The sequence below is a fragment of the Onthophagus taurus genome, chromosome 1 (genome assembly GCF_036711975.1).
Source record: "Onthophagus taurus isolate NC chromosome 1, IU_Otau_3.0, whole genome shotgun sequence".
Lineage (NCBI taxonomy): Eukaryota > Metazoa > Arthropoda > Insecta > Coleoptera > Scarabaeidae > Onthophagus > Onthophagus taurus.
Window position 1 is genome coordinate 16,029,151 of NC_091966.1, and position 16,236 is coordinate 16,045,386.

Here is a 16,236-nt window from a genome sequence, read left to right on the forward strand (position 1 = left end):
AATCGAAATTAGAAATAGATATTGAATCTAAGGATGTATGTTCGAATAGAACAGTTTGAGATTTCTTAAAAATATAATACTAGAAAGTCTTATTAAGCTGTGACCTCGAGATTGTATCTCCTTGGTGTCAAAGGACCTTGACTATATCTGACTAAGACCGTATAACCTTGTATTGACCTAACTCTTACCTTCGCAGCCTTGATATACAAACAATGAAGTTTAGGTTTATTATTTCAATTTCTAAAGTTATAGATTTCATATTAAGAAGTAAAAAGCTGCAATGTTGTTTAAGCAATTAATATAGTACTTGAAATACAACACTAACGAGATGGATTCATAAATAACTCAACGGAAAATTATATGCTCATAAATCGGATTTTGAAATCTCACTCAATGCCTAGCGTCCAAGCTAAGATTTATGGTTAAATATTTTTAGTACGTACCTAAGTACGTTTAAGTTACGGGTGTTCCATTTCTTGAGCAATTTAAGCTTTGGTTTTATTGGCTACGTGCCGTTGTAATAATTGTTGTCTATTACGACTTATGTATTTAAGAAAAATTTTATTATATCAATAAAACTAAAACTTAAAACCATTAATAAATTAAAAATTTTTCAAAAGATAAAGCGAATTAGTTTAAGTCGTTAATTTAAGTATTATTTAAACTTATAATGATTATTTACATTTGTTGTAGAAAGTCCTAGAACATAAGGTGTTCTAGAAAATATTATCGATTACAATTAACAACACGCGATAATAAATTTATTTCTTAGAAAGGTAACGGTTGGCATGTTGAATTTACAAGTCTAAATGGCGTAACATGAAAAAGATAGATTAATATCTTGATGGTTCTTAAACATAAATGAAGAGTTTAATGAAATCGACAATTTAAAGCAATTATTAAATCACTATTGCATCGATTTCCTGTTAAAATAACATGGTGTTTTCTTTCACTTAAACAAATACAAACATAAACGGATCCACGTGAATTTAATGGGTTATTTTATTACACAAACAAGTTAAGCAATGACACCGCAGAGAACACACACACTAACACACATTTGTCTACTGAATAGATTTTATTTCCACAATAAATTGTCTTAACAACAGACACAAACGCACTTGCATAACGAGGTTGCAAATCAGATAAATTTTTGGCAAATGAACAACTTTCGCGCTCACCCAAATTCACGATATAAATCTCTAAAAATAACACAAAAAATACGGAAACGGAGCACAACCGTACACTAAAACACAAAAAAATGTGTTGCAGAATAAATCTGGTATTACTAATTTAAACAGATAAAAGACGTTTCTGTTCCAGGTGAAATATTTTGGCATTGTTCGATTTTACACCTGCGTCCCAGACGTATTGTATGCTACCCAAAACAATAATAAAAAATAATTGCAACAGTAAAATTTTAGTGTGTCATCATGTATCGAGGGGCGTGTTTCATCTCTCACGATAAAACAGCAGCTTTTATGTTTATCGACAATACTAAATGTAATGATAAGAAATCGATGGAAAAATACATTTGATTTTGTTTTCAATCAGCCATAATTTTTTGAACAGAATTTAGATCAGTATGAAGAGAAAAATATTCTTTTAATGTTTATGGCGTTATGTGTACAAAAATTGCTTAACAGGAAGTGGTGCTTATCGTGAAGATACAGCCAAATATTGAAATAACTGTTTTTTTTTAAATTTAATATATCGATTGATTGAGGTTTTGCAAAAAAAACTTAGATGTCGTTGAAAAGAAACCATTATAACTATTGAGAAAGAAGGTGCAAGAAATCTGTGGGTGACTGCTGCGAGTTTTTAATTTCTGTATGTCAGAAATTATTCACAGGTTAAGGAAATTCTAAAAGAGGAAGAAAAGAAAATTTCTCAAGATAAATCTGTACCAATATTGTAGAAGATATTCAAGAATAGGTTGAAGTATCTCAAGTTGAAACGAAAGAAAATTACCAAACAGGAACGAATAATCAAAAAATAAATAGAGACAAAGCTAAAACAACACAAATTGTGACTGTTGAAGAAGTGCAGAAAAACCCCGAAACAACTTTAACTGTTAAAAAATTAGCAGAAAGAAAAATGGAAGTGATTCAAGAAGATGAAGCTCTTGAAAATAAGAAACAGAACAGGTGGAAGTAAGTAACTAAAGTTTTAACAAGATGGGTTCCAAAAAGTAACTAAAAACAATGGATGAAAAACCTACCGAAACCACGTTAAATAAACTTTCAGAAGAATAAGCAATAAGTTCTATAGTAACAGAAGAAGGAAAATCTAAAGAGGTTATAAAAAGAACACATATAATTAAGAAGAAGAAAGGTGGTAAAAGTGAAACTATCCAAATTAATTTGATTGATGTTAATTAAAAAACTATTATACCAGTAATTAATAATGAATAATATTTCATAAAAGTTTTTAATAAACTGAATTTTGTACTTTCTACTGGTTTATTAATAAAATTAACTTCACATGTTTCGACAGTCATCTTCAGAAGCGTCGCACATTGTTGAAAGTGACGGTCAAAGAATAATATGTTATAAACATGTGTTATAATTACCAAATGAACACAATAAAATAAAACTTCTACGTAAAATTTGTATAATTTAAATGTTACAGATTAACATTGCAAACTTATTATACTGTAAAATGAAAATAATTTTATTAAATCTCGTTCATATCCAAATTAAAACTGTTGAAGAAGAAGGGAAGAAACTCAAGATAATAGTAAAATGGCTACAGAAGAAAGGACTGAACAAATAATTAAAAGAAGAGAGCTGGTTATTGAAGAATTACCTGAGTAGTTACCAAGTTATCAAGTAGAAATTGTAACAATTATTATAACTGTTAAAAGATAAGATTTTCTGCTAAAAATCTGCTCATCTGTCGATTGTGAAGCATATTCAAGAAGAAGTTGAGGCTGCACCAATTGACATCAATGAGGGTTTCAAGAAATTGCGAAATCAATCAAAATGGTGACAAAATTAAAACAACGGAAATTGTTATTGTTGAAGAAGACTGAACCTAAGCCGAAACAATTGTGGCTGAATTATCATAGGAAAAAATATATGACTTCCTAGTAAAAGAAAAAAGCAGTCAAATCAGTTGAAATACAAGAAACAGAGCAAGTTGTAGAAACCATAATTTTAATTATTAGTAATAACAAAAATACGAGAATATTGAGTGTACTCAGGTTAACTCTACTTGGGGTAGTCAGGTTAATCTCTGTAATATTATGTGCCTTTTGGTTTCATCATTGTGCCAGCATATGTTTAGATTACAACTTTTTGAGAATTTCTAGCTATACAGAGAATACCATTATATCCTTGACTAAAGCTAAATTTCCACATGCATGGATTACTGGCACCAGTAAGAAGCCAATTTAGTGGCGCCAATTAGCTGGCGACAGAAGTTTCCACATAAATGTAATAATTGTGTACTGGAACAGTAATAAAAATGACGTCAAGTGATGTAGTTCGTGCTGGCATCAATGTGGCAAAAATACATAGCTGCTGGGTTCGATCGTAGATTGCATGTAGAAGTTACCTAGGTGCATCAAGTACTTTAATTAGAGAACTATGTCATGATGCTGATGCTCCACTTCTGTACGAATTTAAAAGCTTGTGATATTCACTTGTATACGCATTGTGTATACTTCGTATTTTTGCCTTTGCTGAGTTTTCGTCAAAATGAGGAACTGTTTTTGGCATAATCTCAATTATCCTTCTTAAGGCTTTACGGGTATTATTAATATGTTTCCAAAAGCTGTATTATTTGTTGTGATATTGTTTTGTGGGGCCAAAAAGTAGACGTTTGGTCAATTTTATTAGCGCCAATGTATTTTTATGGAATCATGTAATAGTTTCCATATAATGTGGAAACTTACCTTAAGATACTGTCCATTCGCGTAATAGTATTTTACGGTTACTGCATGTTCTCTTATCACATTTTAATCCCTAAGTATTTTATTCCTAACGCAGATATTACTGGACAGATTAGTTAGCGTTGTAACACAACGAAATATCTATAAACTGATCTAAATGGTGATTGTGTTTCTAGAAGTAAGTTATTGTTTTGCACAAATGCGTTTAATTATTGACACAGCACTTATTCCACTACTTTGAAAAGAAATCCCTAAACACTCATAAGGGTATAATTATATTCACTTTCCAAAAAAATCATGTAGATGTCGAAGTCAACCATTTAGCACATCACCCACCACTAACGCCTCGCAACAAACAAATGTACCGCTTCCATCCAAGAAAAAATGATATCTATCAAGTTTTTATAGTCTATATTCTACTAATTAACATCTACATATTTCTGAGTCTACACTTAATAATTATAATAATTAATAATTATTACACTTAATAACGAAAACCTTCCGTAGAATTTAATTCTGCTATGTCATCCTCTACATCGAGTAAAATACGTCGACTACTTTCCAAAAGGAGTTTTTGAGAAATGTCATATATCCATCCAAGCAATTAACTGAAAATGATACCAACGAATGGCAAAATACCCCAAGTACTATATCTTCTCTTAGGTGACGAGAATATTGTAGAACAAAAAATTAAGAAAAGAAGCAGAAGGATGCAGAAAAATAACAGAAACGAGTACCAAAAAAAGATGATAAATAAAAGGAATGGGAAAAAGATAACAAAAAGACGAAACAGTAAGGGTACAGCACCTAAAAAAATACTGTAAAAGTAAAACGAAATAGGGACCCTATTTCGTTAAGACGATGAAAAAATACAAAGTATTTAACTTTGTTTGTTTACTTTTTTATAACAAACAGTTTAACAATCCTTTAATACAATTGTTTTTTTGATTAAATTTAAATAAAGTTTTTCGAATTGGTTTATGGGTAGTATTATTCGAATTGTCAAAAGTAAATCAGAAGTAAACAGTGAAAAAGCTACTTTCCAGACTGTATAGTCTTTATTTCGCGTGTCACTGTAATATGAATATATACACTTTAGATGATTAGGCCCAACCTAAGGATTGTATTGGCAACAATAAGGTGTAACACGCAGTACTTCGTGTACATGTATTTTTAACCATTCATAATTTACATAAACTTTATCGATATTTCAAAGAAAGGATTTAATTTGAGCGCATCGTTCTGCTTTGTAGAAAGGTTTAAGAAATTTAATATTTTTCTTTTCTTTTAAACCATTGTACTGAGCGAAATAATGAAGAAGAAGAATACGACAACTTCTGGTAGCAAGATTCTTGATCGTTATAAGCCTTCTTGTAGTAGTAATTCAATACAATGTGATCAAAGATTAGCAAGTATTGCTAGATCGAATGTAGAACCCAAAAAGTATTCAACAATAAGATCATTTTAATCTAATCTTTCAAAATTGGTATTGAATTTTGGCAATGAAATTTTGCGAGATGATAACTGGTAGATTATCGATGCGCTATCTAAAAGATTGTCTATGGTACCTATGGAATAAAAGTTTTTATAAGTCCAATAAATGGCTGCTTCAATTTATTTCATTTAGTTCGCATTGCAGTTATCAATGTTTGGCTGTCGTACAAGCTAGTCAGAAAAGAACTAAATCAAAAACTTACTGAATTTATGGCAATTGCCATTGGAAGTTACAGAATGTTTGTGAATCATAGAAGCCAATACAAACAGTGATCTGACAAGGCGACAGCAAGAACATTTTCTTATTCAATCTAATAATGAAGAAGATGTAGAAAAGGTCGCAGAACTAAAGAATGCGAGACAGAACCATAAGCATGATTAGCTACGCCATTATAATGGCTGAAACATAAAACGCTCTACTAAGACAGTTGTTCACTACATATGTATATCCACCACATCATATCTATCACATATATGCACCATATCTGCAAATCTAAATTGGTAATTCAAGATAAACTTATAGAGCAAGTGATGCAATTCAAATACCTTGACGCAAACATTCATCAGTCATATAGTCATCAGAACCTAGTAAAGGTTCTTTTCGTAGCCAGACTATCTCAGGGTACTTACGAGACATAACATGCAAGAACAGACACGTGAGTATCGAAAGTTATTCTCGTGTATTCAAAACATGTGTACGACCAGTGCTAACCTACGGTATCGACAAGAGCAGATACCAGCAAAACGAAAAGTATTATGAGAACAAAAGAAATTAAAACGCTGAAAGCTATACCAGACAAAACTCTTCGAGATCGTGTAGAAAACGATAATATAAGACAAATGTGCGTAATTCAAGACATGGTGAGATGGGGGAGAGAGCGTAGGGGGGGGGTTGGTATAATCACGCAAATAGAATGAACACCAATAAGATAGTATGATACTGGAACGAAAACCAGAACGACAATATATAATTATGATGAATAATGCCCCACATCGTCAATGACATTAAAACCTCCAACTTCTAATTCACGCAAAGTTGAATGACAATTATTATATGTATTTCCTATAAACACAGTTACAACGAAAAATGTATTGTTACCATGAAAAAAGCTGACTATTTTTCACAATAGATGATTTATTGTAATACGCTATACAGGAATCAGATTTTATCTATGCTCGGACAGCTTTATAAAATATTATAAAATCCATACATTATCGGTATGATGGGTGTACTAATCGAAAAATTGTTTGTTTACGTCATCGCATTGAACATCAAATTTATTAAAAAATTTCATTCACTTTAACGATGGATATGTGGATTCCGATTTGTTGCTTGATAACAAGATTAAAAAATAGTTGCATAAGACCATATCACAATGTCAGTTATTAAAGTTGGGTTGAAATGCAATTAATTCTTATCTTAGCTAAAATTGAATAATAAAGTGTAATTATAATGAACGCCCCATATCATTCGATAACTTTGAAACCTTCAATTTCAAATTTGCGTATAGATGATAATTATTAAATATATTTCCTAAAAACTGAATTAGCACGCAAAATATTTGTTGAAATGATAATTTTACAGTAGATAATCTATCACAAGTTTGGACTATTTTGTAAAATCCATGGATTATTGGTAAAAGATGTGTAATTCTTTTCACTTATCTTGGGATAAAGAGTTCCAAATGTCTCGCCACTCTTTGGTAGTTTTACGGGTGGATGTTTTCTTTCTGGTTTTTCTTTTTTTATCTGCATTTGTTCGAAAAAAGTTTTCTAGATTAGCGTTTGTACCTGTTTTTAGCTTTTTACTTTTAGGCACAACTACCGGTTGAGAATCTATAAACGATGCGGTGGACAAACTTGATAAGAAGTTTGCGCTTTATGGTCATTTTTGAAAAGCGTTCATTGGCAAAACTAAATTGAGACATACGGAAAAAAATGTTGATTTAAAAAAAATCAATGATTTTTGATTCCACAAATATCAGGCAAAATTAAAATATTGACTATAAAGTTGAATAAAATCATTTCCATAAAATTATAATCTATAATTGTGGTACTACTAGTGATTTTAGTTTAACCAACGTCATTTTGACACATCTGAAGTTTTATAGTTATAGATTTGCAAAAATTGTGTTAATCTTCTACGGAGATCATGCACTATTAAAATTAAAACATTTATTATAAGATAAATAAAATCACATCCAAAAAATGATTACTTTTCATTCCAGTAGAAAGGATTGTCATTTAATCCAAAGAGGATTACCTCCGATTACGGAGGGTTTATTTATTAAACATACTTAATTACATTCAAAGCATTTATCACGAATAATAATTCACTTTAAGTATTACAATATAAGATTTACAAAAGTTTAAACAAATTTTAATGTACAAGAAAAATTGGATCTCATTTCAATCTGTAACTTTTTCACTTCCAATTTATACATAAATAAATCAATTGGGACGTCTATATATTAGTCACAAGTATCAAAAATCTTGTTAGATAAACTTTTTGTATTCTTTGGAATTCATACTTAATGATAATAATTCCATTATTATAGACAAATATTTCTGTATATATCTATAACAGGGGTGAGCAAACAGTCGATCGCGAACAGTTCGACAATCTGAATTTGCTAAGTTAATTTCAAATCTTTTAATTTAAAATGTGTACTAAAAATTTAGCAGAAAATTATGAAAATGATCGATAATAGAGTAAACCCCGAATTAACACAAAAAAATAAAAGGATTATAGACTCAATAACCGTACAGCAACTTTTGTTTCAAAAGACTATGCATCAATCCAAAATGACAACTAAAGCATTTTATGTCATGTCATAACATACGTTTTGGCAAAACATTCTCGCAGAACTGTAACTCGTCCTATTGAAGATAGTTTCAATGAATAAAACTGTACCTCGACAATTTGAAGATGACATACAAAGTTGCCGTTTTTTTGCGTTGCAGTTTGACAAGTCAACAGATATCGTTGATATGGCAAAGAAGATTTTTTAACAATACTTCCGATAAAGGGAACAACGCGAGGTCCAGATATGATGGCAACTTTTATGCAATTTACTGAAAAAACAAATTTGTCTTTGCATAAATTAGTTGCTATGTCTACTAACGGCACACCTTCAATCATTGGTAGAAATAATGGATTTTTAGCTCTTTGCAAACAAAATGAACAGATTTCATATCATTTTATTGCATAATTTTATTGCAAAAATATTGGATATTAAAGATATTATGGATGTAGCAGTGAAAATTGCTAATTCGATAAGAGCGCGAAGTCAAAATTTTAAATATTTTCCATATTTAGAAAAACATATTAAACTTACTGGTGAATGTAATATTGAAATGTTTTGTTCTGAACTGGAAGATTTTTGAATTTATTTCTTTTCCTTTTGGAGAATTCGATAACGAGGATGTTCCATCAAATCTAGCTCATACTTTTCAATTGAATTCTTCGGTTTTATGTTAGAAATTTTAACAACACAATCAGATATAATTTTGAAAGCACGTACAAATGAAAATTATTTTTGAAATTTATTACCAGAAGAAAAATATCCATTATTGAGATCATAGGCATTTTTTGGTTCTATTTATCTATGTGAAGCAGCGGTTTCTCATGAAAAACATTAAATCGTAATTTAGGAGTTCTCTAACTGATTACCACTTAATGGCATCTATTCGATTGTGCATCAGCGATTACAAACCTAACTTTACAAGACTTGTTGATAAAATGGAATGTCACGCATTTACATCAAAAATTAATCCAAAATATTTATCATTAAAGTACATTGCACAAAATAGTAAATATAATGTACTTAATAATACAGGGCGAGTTAAAAAGAATGGGAATTTCGAATATTCGAAACACTAGACGCCAAAATATGTTGGTGGTTTTCGAGGTTGAATGTTAAATTCTTATTTCGAAATTTCTTTGATAATTTTTTCAACAAATTTGGTAGTTTTATGTTTTCGGGCATGAGAAATACAAATTTGAAACTTGTTTTGTGAAGTCATGACTATTTAGTCAGTTGAGGTATGGTGAATTAGAACCATAAATCTGAAAGAGCTTTCAATTCTACACAAAAAAGGTTGTCTTGCTTAAATTCTGTAAGTCGACTGGTTTCCAAGTTATCTGGTTTTAATTGTTTCAAAGTAATTTTTTCCTAAAAGTTAGCCTTTAATATCAATAACACACCGTAACTATAGCATTCAGTAACGATAATAATCGATAACAGTAACAATTAATTAATAACAATGGAATTTAAAGTAAATTTTCGAAGTGTGTACTAAAAAAATTAAATTAATGAAAAATTTATGTCGATCATACCAGTATTAAATTTGTGCTCCCCTGATCTATAAGTATCTACAAATGGCAATATAACATTTAAAAATACTATATGTAAAGTAATTAAACTAATTTAGTTCGTCTTTTGACATTGAAAATTCTCGACTAATTATTCTAACTATTTGCCTTATTATATACAAATTTAAAGAAAAAAGAAATATTGTATTCAATACCACAATAGAACAATCAAGATTGTATTCCTACAAAATAGGTACTGTTTAAAGTATTTTTTATTAAATAAAACAAAATAACCTTGAAACAAATGCATGCGAAACAAAACATAAACGGAAAATATGCAGTCGCCATTTGCGTTCAGTTGTTCATTAAAACGAAGTCCGGTTTTTTATTTGCTTAGTTCGCAAAGGTAGATCTATCTTTCGTTATAAAAAAACAAACCAACCGTCTCCGACTCACGTGAAAGTGCCGTTTTCCAAACGAACGTTGTGCAAACACACGAAGCGGTGACGAGAGAGAATTCGTGGTATTATATGAAAACGCAAACAATTCCTAGTAAAAATCCTAACGGTTTCGAAGCTCTTATCTAAGACGACGGTTGAGCCGAAATTCGCTTGCCGCCTGTTGCCATGGAAAGAAAAGTTTGGGGTCCCGCTTTTGGAACCTACTTTCTCATTGGTCCTTCTCCGATTCTCACAAAACGCGCGCGGAGACCAAAAGAGGGAAAGAACCCAATTCTTTGAAAAGAAAAAAAAAGAAAGGAAAAAAAAAAGAAACCGCAACTGCTCCGGCATCCATCTTGAATCTAGGAGAAAAAAATGAAGCCCAAAATCCACAAAAAGAAAAACGTAGCTTACGATTAATATTTGTTGGAGATATTTTGTTGGGTTTCGATTAGATTAAATAGGAGAGAGAAAAAGACTGACTCGTTTTAATTACAAAGTGAGCCTGTAATCTCTCCCCTGTTCACCCATCGGTACAAAGCTAAAAAAAAGTCTTTAATAAAATTTTAAAACAAAAAAGAAACAAAAAGAACAAGATTCGATAATAAACAGGAAGTTTAAAAAGCACTGTGCTATATAACAACGACGCGTTTCTGACGTAATGCGAACCGCTCTTCTCGTTTTTCTTATTCCTTTCGCACCACAGCGAAAACACGCGACACACGATAAAAATTAATAACCCGATTACGTCACACAAAAGGAGCAACGGAACCGCGATCGCTTCGCCTTCGTAGACTAGTTACAACAAGATGGCCGTCTCGACACAATGCGGAAGAAGACGCAGGTAGAGAAGCCCGCGAAAATTCAAAAAAAAGTAAAATAAAAGACGAACGTTCGAAAAACGCCACGTCATCACACGAAAATGGAATAAAAACAAAAGAAAATTTGTCAAGTATTTCAAACACGTCTTTGTAAAAAAAAAAAAAAAAAACCCGTAAAAGAAGATGAAGAGAACTGGGATTATTGCTTGAAATAAAGGGGGTTTTGATAATGACGAAACGAGGAAACGTTATGTTGCACAACGCGCGACGCGAACGCTTGTGTGAGAATAAGAAGCACGAGAACCGAAGTTGGCTACCAAGAGTTTCCGGCGATGAGGTGGGGGGGAAAACCTGCTCGCTGGTTGGTTAGTTTCCTTCCCCCACCACCGGATCATACAGCGCCAGCGCCAACTAAATTAGACTGTGACGCAATGCGCACGATCGCTAGAAAGTCGTTTTCGCGTCTTATATTCCCTCTTTCTCACTCCGGACGACACGTGGCGGTTCGTTGACCTCACGTACACGTGTACACAAATTTGATCATTAACACACAAAAAAAAATTACATCAAAACACTTCCATCTTCAAAAAAAAACCAAAATACAAATCCACAACAAAAAACTTACCCAACAAAAAAATTATTTTCACCGAATTAAAAGAAGTACACCCAAAACAAAAAAAAAAAAAAAAAGAAAAAGCGACGCGTAAAAAAACAAAAATTAAAAATCGCGGAGTGAAATAAAAACAAAGATGGTTGCGCGAAAACAAAAGACATACAACGAATACGCGTGACGTTGGCTTACGGACTGCTAGTAACGCTCGCTTTCAAGTATTGATTGGAGCTGTTCGGGTGTCCTCGTCGTTTTCCGTACTCGACGCTAAGTAGGTCACAAGGCCCATGCACGTGCCGCAAATGGCCTTGGCTTACATATATCATTATTTTAATCACCCCGGACACAAAAAGAGTCGCGTGAAAATTACTATCTTCACTCATATCCCGGTCAAAATACATCACCTTCATACTCTCATCGTCATATCCCGATCATTTCTAATTCGAAATCAAAAAAGTTGAACAAAAAAACCCAAAAGTTACGTAACTCTACAACGCGTTAAAAAACTTCAACAAGAACAAAAAAATCTTCTCTTACCTTCTCCTTTGTGTTTTCTTCTCTTTACAAAAACAGGTTTGGACCCCTTTAAAACCACGTTGAGAAGACCCCTTTTCAGCTGTGGTGGTGCTTCGTTGCAATCACTTTTACCACTATTTCAGGAACGGTCTGTGTGTAGTAAAAGTTACAGCGTCCTTGCATCGATCGTTTTCAGCGCCTACTAACACGCAACTCGTAGCGCAGCTCCGCACCGTAATTTAGTGGAGTCGGTTTAATTCGCGTTAAATCACAGTCTAACTTCGTCCTAATGGATTGTTGTTACAGTGGACGACGATTAGAATGGTCCCAATTCGAGAATCGATGCGAACGCGAAGTAACGTTCTAACAGTGAACTAGTTCACGGATTAATACTGAGGGGGGCGCGATCTCGCGACGGTGCGCGTTTAGACTGTGAAGGGACCACCACGTTTATGATTAATGCTTAGATTTGGCGATCGCGTTCCATTTTCGCCGATGGCGTGCTGGGAATTGGGAGAAATTTTGACGGGCATCCAGTTATTTACTTCAAGGTTTTGAGAAGTGATAGTATTTTGATGATTTAGCGAAAATGTGCAGATATAAAGAATTACAGAAAAGATCACTATTGGTGTTAGATAGATACAGGTTTTGGCAGCCATATTGAATACTTTAGAAGTTCAACAATCATGATCAAGTGTGATTCATATTGGTATATTCTGGAATTAAGGTAGATCATTATGAAAATGATGGTTTAATCTTAACACGAGAAAATGATAATTTTTCCACGATAAATTTTTGAATAGTCATGAAAAAAGTATATTACTGGACTCGCTTAGGAGTGCTATTATTGGATCGAAAACAGCTGACACGAATAATAGCGGATGTTCTACGTTCGTTGAAGAATTTATTTCAGTGTTATCAAACATTTATACATAGTTGAATGTTAGATACAGCGAAATAGAACATAAACATTACCTAACATTTAAAACGTGTGATCTTATAAATATTTTAATTTATTGTATATAAATAGTGCTCGCTTATTTAATTGGCAATTGGAAAGTAACGTTTAGCTAATAAACTGCAAGTATGTGTTCAAAAATGATGCAGAAGTAACAGTCATTACTTAAAACTTGTGTAAGTTTTCTTTTCATTCGAATTTTAATTACGACTCTATCATGAAAGATAGCATAGTTATTTGACTTTGAAATAGGAAATAACATTTTCTAATAGAAACATTAGAAACATGCTTCCATAAAGTAACAATAGCAACTTCTACTTTATTCAAACATCCAGATGGAATTTCCAGGAGAGATAAAGATGTTGGCAAGTGTTAAATTTATGATATTTTTGCATATAATATATGAATTGTGAAATTGTTGAAAATTTATTGCCATAAAACACACTTAATGCATCATAATATAACAAATATGATTACTATAACAAATGGATGATTTTATCGCTATCTGAGAAAAAAATATTTGTTAAGACGAGATTTGCCACTGAAAAGAAGCAGATGAGTATTGTTAGTCATAATAGGGAGATTATTCGAAAGGGAAATTGTAACGATTTTATAGTAAATATTGGGAACACGATAATGAATTAGCTTCAGATCGTGCGGTCTAATTATGCGATTAAGTTATTATACAAATTATTGCACTACGCAGAATTTTATATAAACATGATTATACACTAAAGGTTGATCAATTCTGATAAGTAAGCAAACGTAAACTATTAAGATAAGGTGACATAGAATGACAATGCTTATACAAATAAAATATAAAACGTAGACAAACGTTGTTCAAAAAACTTATAATTTCTTAATTTTCTTATCATAGAATTAAGAATATACCAGTAATGCAGCATATAATATTCTTCGTAGGTAACATCCGACAGAACACATCGACGTTGCCAAACAAAAACGGCATAAACGACATTTACTTAATTTATAAGGAACTACAATACTTATTTACAAGCTACTTTATGGCATTGCGAGTCTTTAAAACTTTTTTTTTATCAAAATGATGAATGCGGAATATCAAGTAGCAGGTGTGCTTTCGAAAACCGTTGGGTCTAGATGTATTCCTCATGTACCATTGAAAAGCTGGTAGATTAAGAATGTTTGCTGGTTACCCGTAGATTTTGTATCTATTGTCTTTATTAGAAAGGTGTAACCAATCACACTAAATAGTAATTGCATTGGGATATAAACCACTGTAGTCCACAGATGCACGAGTCATATTGGAAGAGTTGATTTTTAATAATAATAATAATAAATGATTTTATTCGTTCACTTACACCTATATACATTATACAAATTATATTTTATGTATATAAAAAGGTGAACGAAAAGGCAAAGTTCAGTATAATTCTGATTTTCAACTTAAAAAAAAAGAAATAGCAAATAATAACTGCCATCTGTAGTGAGAACCTTGCACACCTTCTAATGTTTAAACTCAACGATGTCACGACGACGGCTGCTATGTTATCGTAAATCAAATTGTGCACTAAATAAATGAACAAATAATTTATTTTTGAATTACCTAAAAAAAACGAATGACCTTTAAAATTCATCAAAATCCATTTCATCAAAATGCATCATCACGGAAGCGGCAGGAACGGCAGGTTTTGTAAACCTGTAACGTTTTGAAGGAAGATGGAAATCTATTACAGATACTAAACTGTTAGTAAGGTAGTTAATTTTATCATCTACGCTTACCATGTCAAGTATAGAGTAAAGAGGGAGCCTATACAAATCATTCAAAAAGTCTTCACGATCAAAATATTTAAACGACTGTTCTATACTGCGGATAACGTGATTGCAAAACAGGCTCAATCTCACCAAACACCAGCTCATGATCTGATATACCACGTGCAACATCCTTTGCCCTTATCATCCCTAAATCAGATGTGCAGATCACATCTAATAATTTTTCAGTGGTATTTGGAATCAATTATTTGAATCAAGCCCACTGAATCAAGCATTTCTAAGAAGCTCACACTGTCATTGCCACCATGAAGCACATCAATATTGACATCACCCACCAAAATAAACGTATTGTGCGTTGCAGCTACAGTAGCCAACGCATTTTTAAGTTCTGTAATAAAAGCTGAAGAACGCCCACGACAATACACATTTTATCAACAAGAAAAGAAATCCATAGCTGTTCAATAGTTTTCGGAACAGTAACTATTTTATACCTTAATTTGTTGTTTATAAAAAGAGCATATATAGTATATTTAAGTATATATATATAAAGCATATTTAAGTCTAATTCAACTGTTTTTGGCATTTTTTGATACATTTTGTCGTTTTTCCACATGTTTTTTCCACATTTTACACGTCACAATATTTTTATATTTTGACACTTTTCGATAATTTATTTACAATTTAGACATGTTCCCAGACCGTTTATTACACACTGTAATTTTTGTTCAAATTATACTCTTTATCAGGGATTTATATTTAGTTGGTTTTGAGGGTTACTACGTTTTGTTGGAGCGAATCGAGTGTGACACACAAACGATTCCTGAATTTGTGTAATATACATATATCAATAAAATATCAATAATATCAATTTCCGCATAAAGTAGGCAGCATATTTATGTACTTCAAATATCGGTTTTGACGTCGCTATATAATATTTTGCTTTCTGGCAACATCATCCCCATCATCTGTTAACAGTATCAGAGGTAATCTTTTCCATATCATCCTTGTCCATGACAAGACTTCGAAGTCTCTTGAGTTATTTGCTTCCAGCTAAAGTTTTGACAAAATTTGGTGATGTTTGAATTCTTCATTTTTGTTACCTACATTCACTTTTGAGGTGTTCAAAAGTTCACAACTACACTTTCGCCGAAATTACAAATACTTTATTCGTAGTTCATCTACATTAAGTTGACTTTGTTTATTTTTTTATTATTTGTATATTTTTTTTGTTACTTTTTGGTTCTCATTTTGTAAAATCAAAATTTGCATTGTTTACATCTGTGCTCGATTCAAATTTTCTTGGGTCATAATGAATATCAAGAATGTCAATGTCACTATGTATGTTAACTATTTTCTGAAGAAATACTGTACTCGTTACAGAAGACAAATGAAACTTTTGTTCTGGTCACAATTTCTAAAATTCCAACATTTCATTCCT